The sequence below is a fragment of the Lates calcarifer genome, linkage group LG15, assembly GCF_001640805.2.
Source record: "Lates calcarifer isolate ASB-BC8 linkage group LG15, TLL_Latcal_v3, whole genome shotgun sequence".
In the NCBI taxonomy this organism is placed as follows: Eukaryota; Metazoa; Chordata; class Actinopteri; family Centropomidae; genus Lates; species Lates calcarifer.
This window is the reverse complement of record NC_066847.1, coordinates 4,602,808-4,609,843: the sequence shown is the minus strand read 5'-3', so window position 1 is coordinate 4,609,843 and position 7,036 is coordinate 4,602,808.

The following is a 7,036-nucleotide window of genomic DNA, read 5'->3' as shown; positions in this document are numbered from 1 at the left end:
GGCCCCTCTCAACACAATTAAGCACCCAACACCCATAAATTAAACACATATAGGATTCATATCTCAATGATATTCCTGTTGACCATGAGAGCCTTGTTCAGCTTGTACTTCCATTATGAGTGTAGTCACAGACTGTGTTCAACCAGAGCTCTCCCACTCAACTTAAATCAACCAGCGACATGACACATTAGGAAATGTTCCTACCAGCCCAACACAGAAAAGTTGTGGGCGCCAAAGAGACGGCGACACTCTCGCAGTGTGTCATGTTGCTATTTTAAGAGAACTCATTCACTTTGGCATACGGTAATTGAAAGATGACGGCAGACTGTATTCCCTGAGAAAATGATAATTCACCAGTGGTTTCAATGGGAGGAAGTGTTGAGGAACAAAAGGCATTTTTATGGCTTCAGTGCCGCGGTGGTGTGCGATCTGAATGCTGTGAAAATTGGCGTGCATGCAGAGGTCAGGCCTGTTTTAGTATCAGCTTAGTCTCATGAGTGACACATGACACACTGGCAATATGGAGTAAAACTGTAAAGATACAAGTATTTGAAGCCTTGTTACAGGTTGATTAATAAAAATTCCTGCTTTGATTTGAAGGTGATAACTTCGTCATGGTTCAACAATTTTATTTGTCAGTGCAAAAGAAAGAAGTCAAACAAAAGCCCCTGTCAGACAAAGAACCTGTAACATTATCGGGTTCATTTCTGTTAAGTGGCAACTTCTTGGCTTCCAAGCACTGATGTCTGTTTGCGATACAATAAAACAACAAAACTGATGAAGGCTTCAAATCCTTGATATTTTACCATTTGAAAACTGACACTAACAAACAGTCTGGCCTCAAACTTTCTTCAGTGAAACTGTGCTGCACTCTGCTTTTATAGAGTTGACCCCTCCCACATCTATCAGCTGCAGGTCGTCAGTCGTCAGCCGAGTCAATCAGGTGTTAAAAATGATCAGTAAAATCAACCACAAATATAAAATATCCAAAAAAATCACCATGAATGTAAAACTACTGACAATCTGCTCATTCATTCTGAGACATAAACCATCAAATTACATGTAAACTAAATTACACTGCAACAGTTCAGGCACTTCAAAACTTCTAATCTTTTATAAAAATCTTATTTGCCTGAAACAAAGGAGGAAAACAAATGAGCCAACCTGTTTACAATAAAAACTTTTATAAATTAATGTCACAAGTTAATTTGGAACAAGTTCCCAAATACTTTCTATACTGCCAGAGTTTTTAAAAATTGTTTTAAAAATGTACACACTCTATTTTCAAAAAAATGACTTAATAAGAGGAAGATTTTTGCAGTGCTATCCTTGGTATTTGTACCAGGAACTCTAGTTAAAAGTTGAGTTATTTAAGTCATTTGACCTTGTTGTTGCAGACACGAAAAAATACACGAAACACATGTTTTGGGGTTTATGAGATTTTTCCCTCTTTAAGATGAGAACAAGAAAACACACACTCATGGTCTATTTTTCCAGGTCACACAAAACAGAAACATTTTTGTTTTCTTGTTTTCTAATTTCCAGATTCATACTTTTGCTTCAGTGCCACAGTGTCTCCATCACCTCTCTGCTGTAGCCGTGTTACCTGAATGTATGATGCAAACTGTTAACTTAGCTGAACATTAGATCACCACTGTGATTTTATTTCATTAAAAGAAACTCATGAAGTGATTTAATCCGACCCCTTCTTGTCTGGTATCTCAACCCAAACCTCAGCAGGAGTGAGGATTCATCCACCTCAATTCAGCTCTTTTTTTTCCCCTTGCCATTAAATCTCTGCGTTCCACAGTGTGTGACAATATTACATAATTTTCTGCTTGATTCAACCCAAAATATTGTCGATGCTGACTAATGTCAGTACCATAGGTTTCCCAGAAGAACAGTGTATTGTAACGAGGTGATCAATGTTACTCTCTTCACCTGTCAGTGGTTTTAATGCTGTGGCTGATCGGTGTGGTCTGCATGTCTCATGCAAAGATACAATCTGATGTATTTGGAATCTTTGAAAACTACAACTTATTGTCTGCACAATATGAGTTTATAAAGATGAACCCATCGGTTAATCTTAAGTACTTTCTGTTGAAAGATAAAAACCTCAGGCTTCTCTCTTCTGTTCCAGCAGTAAGTTCAGTTGTACAACAGAGAGGGATGTAGATGCTCATTTATGCATTGTTACGGTTAGGAAAAGGTATGATACCAGAGGATTTAGCTTCTTTTCCCCTGAAATCAACCATTAATTAACAATAAACAATTTCTCCTCACTATCTAATTGGCATCACATTTGTCAAGATACAGTTAAAGAGACTGCTTAATTAATTAAACATGAAATAGCACCTTCACAGAGTGTTTGAGAATACAGATGTAACCGTGGAGTTTTTTTTCTCCACGCACACCAACACCTCCACCCCGCCCTCTGAAACTAAATCCAGCGCCAGATTTGATAAGATTTGTTCTCTTTATCACTTTAATTAGCACCTCCCTCCTGTCCCCTTTGCAAATGAGGGGTAGGTGAGGGGGTTCGGGATTTGATGACTTAAAATGCACACAGCTAACGAGTTATTCATACCCTGCACAGCTGTTAAGGCAGTTTAGCTGCTTCTTCTCCCCTCTCCCTCCTTTCTCTTGATGCTTACTTGTCGAGGAGGGAAAGGTGGCAAGAGGCCTCACAACTGCTCCATTATCTTGGTAGAGAAGCTCTCTGATTCAAAAATGGCCGTAATTTCCATCATTCACCTGTAACAGGAAAGATTTACAACTAATTACATCTCAAACTTGGATCTTTCCTGGAACTTATGACCATTTTTATGCAGCTCTGTCCAGGTTGTGAAGAAGAAGGTGTTACGTAGGCAAGCAAGGTGTCAAAGAAAACCAACACCTGACGGCTTTAAAGCTGTTTCTGTTCAGAGCTATGAGCACATTTCTATGCATGTTGTATACTTGTGCGCTCCACCATTGCCCATCTGTCACTGTGCAATTATGATCAGAGGAAAGAAGTGCCTGAATGAAGTATCCGCACCTCAGCTCCCATGCAGATTGCCGACCAGGACGTGTCAACTTCTCCTGGATCAGCATCCCCATGATTGGAAGATCACAACTCACATCTACAAACACTGACACAGATGCGAGCACGCTTTACTTAAATCCGCTGAATTAAGTTCAATAAGGTTCAAATATTGCAAAGGTTCTATGCGGTTTAAGGACATTTAGGAATATCAGAGACAAAGACTGAATAGGATTCCTCTCCGTCTTGTTTGGAAATTTGATTGGAAATGCCTCGGTATGAAAACCTCCAGGGACAGGTTTGTGAAAAAGTCAAAAACTGCCAAATTCAGTGAAAACGCTCATACCTTAAATCCATCGGTTTATCTGCTGAGATGCTTTCAGCTCTCTGGTTTAAAAAGGAAAAAACAGCCCAAAAACTGAATATATTAAACACAATTCAGACTGATAAGTGGCGAGGCACTTTGACGCGCCAACGGCCTGAAAATCTGTGATGCAACTTTCACTGTTGAGTCTGTTTTGGTCAATGCATAAGTGGAACCATTGTGACAAGTGGCGTCTGCTGAGTGGTGTTGTTCATCGATGAGTTATTGCTTTAAAATGAAAGTGGTAAGACAGGTTTAGAAAAGGAAAATGGGTTCAATTAGTACTTCAAATAACAAGAGGCCACTTCAGCTAAATTCCTAGAAAATGAACAACAGGCTGCAGACTCAATAAATAGAGATGAGATGATTTTCACAGTGATTTTTTAAATCTCCCTCTCACAGGCTGCACAGTCAGTGTTTAATTCTTTATCATGGGACAAAGAAAGCAGCAAAACCAACATTTATTAATATTCTAGCTTATTGTAGACTGATTTTTCTTTTCCTATCCCCAAACTAATATCGCTTTTATAAAGTCCTTGCTTTGTAAAATGCTCTTTTTCACTAAAAAAGAGACTAATATCAATGGAAAAATCTATTTCCGTGGCTTTAAACACATGGTCAAGTGAATGGACTGCAGGCTTTGGCATAAACTTTGACGATAACAGAGTTCTTTGGAAGCTCAGCAGATCCATCTGTCCGTTTCACAACATTATGCTTGAGATGGTTGAATTGTAAACAGAGGTGGAAGGTCTGAGCGCCGTGGAGCCACAGCTGTGCTGTTGTGTCTGCATCCAACCCTTCAAACAAAAGCTGTTATGGCTGAGACTGAAGAGAGAAATAAAAGGGCAGCCAAGAGGTGTCGGCCCCAAACGTAAATACAGGACCTGGAATGTAAAACCCAGATGCTGAGACTGTTTGAAACCAGCCACAGGCCCAAAGGTGAGGAGTTACAGAAACCACCTGACTATAAGTGTCGGACTGAAAATTAGAACGTGTTAATAAAATTAATCAGCATAATTCAAGGGTATGTGCCACTTTTTCCCAGAAATCAGCATTCATATTCATGTGAGTGTGATGTTGCTGAATTAATATGATCAGAAGGACGGTTTCAATCCCCCCTGAACATGTTTAATCTTGTCTCAAAACTGGAAGGCAAAGAGCAAGAGAGGAGGGTAGAAAGCAATTCTGTGATTAATGTTATTAATTTCCACACCTCTAACCTTCTGTTTCCGCTTCTCCACATTTGGAGGTTTCAGAGAAACCATGTTTTTTTTTCTCTGAAAATATTTGGCTTTTACCAAGCAGCTCATCAGATGAGAGAGGGAGCGAGAGAGAGAGAGAGAGAAGTTTCCGATTTTCGTCGGGGTGATCCCGCGGAGATTGCCATCATTAGAATAACTTTATTAGGCTTTCTGCTGCATTTCCTGTTTGATTTACTGCGCAGTCCCAAGGGCTCATGGGTAGGCACTGAGGACTCCCCTGCATGAGCCAGACCTGCCAATGTTGTGCTGCAGCAACCTGAGTGTAACGTCCCTATTAATCTGGAGCTAAACGTAGCAGAAACATAACGAAGGTGCTGCCCAATAAATCTACTGCATGCCTTTAAATGCTGTGTGTGCACACTCTGTGTCAGTGTTTGTGTTTACAGAGAGATAACAACCATATGTGGTCCTGCATAGGATTATGGGTAGAGCGTGCCCCTGGCACTGCCATGGTTCTACTCTTTGGGTCTTTATCAAAATGCATTTTTGTGTTTTACATGAGGTGTTCCACAAAGTCTAATGACTGAGGTATCACAGTGTATCACAATTCATACTGAACTGCACCACAGCCAATTACTTAAGGTTGATATGTGTGGAATACCACAGAATCCTTTGGATTATCCTGATACTGTCACAGTGAAGACCCGGGTGTCATAGCGAATCCCAGACACCTAAAGTTCATATTCATGCCAGAGATTTGAAATTTGTCGGCCATGATAACACTGTGTTGCAATGGGGCTGATCCCGCCATAAGCAACCACCAACTTTCTCAAAACTTGACTTTGTGAGCGCTGAAATCTCGATGTAGCTTCCAGGCAAATGGCGGCAAACCAGCATCAACCAACGACTGGTTTGCCAGAGCTGAAGAGGGGAGCAACTTTAACGACGAAGATGGACTAGATGGAGCACAGCAACTATGAATATGACAGAGGCAATGATGGAAAAACCAAGGAAGGATCCAAGAAGAGAGACTACAGTGACGGATGGCGAGGACAAACATGAGTAACCATTCGTGTGGCTTTTCCACGTATGTAATTACTCCCTTCCTCTCTGTTTTGGGGGTTTTTGAATCTCTGGGACAAATGTTCCCATCGAGGACAAAATGTTTGACCTGTTATTCTTGGATTCCTCTGAACCTCAGCACATGTTTTAAGTCATGTCCACAGAATTTCTGCTGACTTCTGTTTTACAATAGAAGCAGCTAAGACGGCCAGCTCCTTCTCAGCTGCCGGTGATAAAATTATACGTCCTCATGATGCTGTAAAATTCTCAGGATTTTCTTTTAACTAATTGTTGAATGTTGTATATTAAGCTGATGAGCACTAACACTCAAGTATCACATGCGACAGATTATGTAACCAGAAACCGAGAGGGACTGAGCCAAGGTCTGAGCCGTACCTCTCATGGTTTACCCACTTTACTGAGACACTTTACAGTCTGGCAGAGCCACAAGCGTCAGACCAACGCTTTCAGAGTTGTACACAAACTGAGAAGAAATAATATGATGCACACTTCATCTGCATTCATGAAGCCCAAACTCCTGCTTCCTTCAAGTCGCCTGTGAAGTGTTAATGTGCACCGTTGATTGACATCCTCATGAGTACTCTGGGGGGTTTGTGTTCAGTGGAGCATGGATACGTTCTTTAAATGTGTCCATCCTGCAGATGTGCATTATCAGTATAACTCAAGTCACAAAAGTTTGACGCAAGTATTTGATCAGTGTTTGGCTTGAAATTGTCACGTCCATATTGTTTCTGTTGAACGTTTTTATCATTGGTGGAATGTATCTAAGTACATTTACTGAAGTACTGTGCTGAAGTACACTTCTGAGGTACTGCACTGAGTATATCCATTTCTACTTCACTACATTTCAAAAGGAAATATCCTTTTTTTTTTTTACTCCACTACATTTATTTGGCAGCTTTAGTCAGTTCACAGATTTTACAAACCAAACATATGACTGACATAAAATAAGATCCATTATTATCTGCTATTCAACATTATTTTAAATTGAAATAAGCTACAACATAAAACTGCTACTTGCACACTGATTCATGTAGCACTCTTTTTTTTTTAATTATGAGAACTACTATCTTTGATACTTCTGAGCTTTTACTTAAATGTTGCTTTGAATGCAGGAGTGTACTTGTGACGGTGTATTTTTATGTTGCAGTACTGCTATTTTACTCAAATAAAGTATCTGGATTTTATGAATATGAGGCAAAACCGCACTGTTTCTGAATTTCCACTCATAATTAGTTCTTTAAAGTGCAATATTAATTCATCAATGGATTATATGAAATGTACATCCTCTGGAATTAGATATTTCCAAAATAATCAGTGACTCTCCCTGGGTTAAAATTAAACTCAGTCAGTAACTCCACCCTA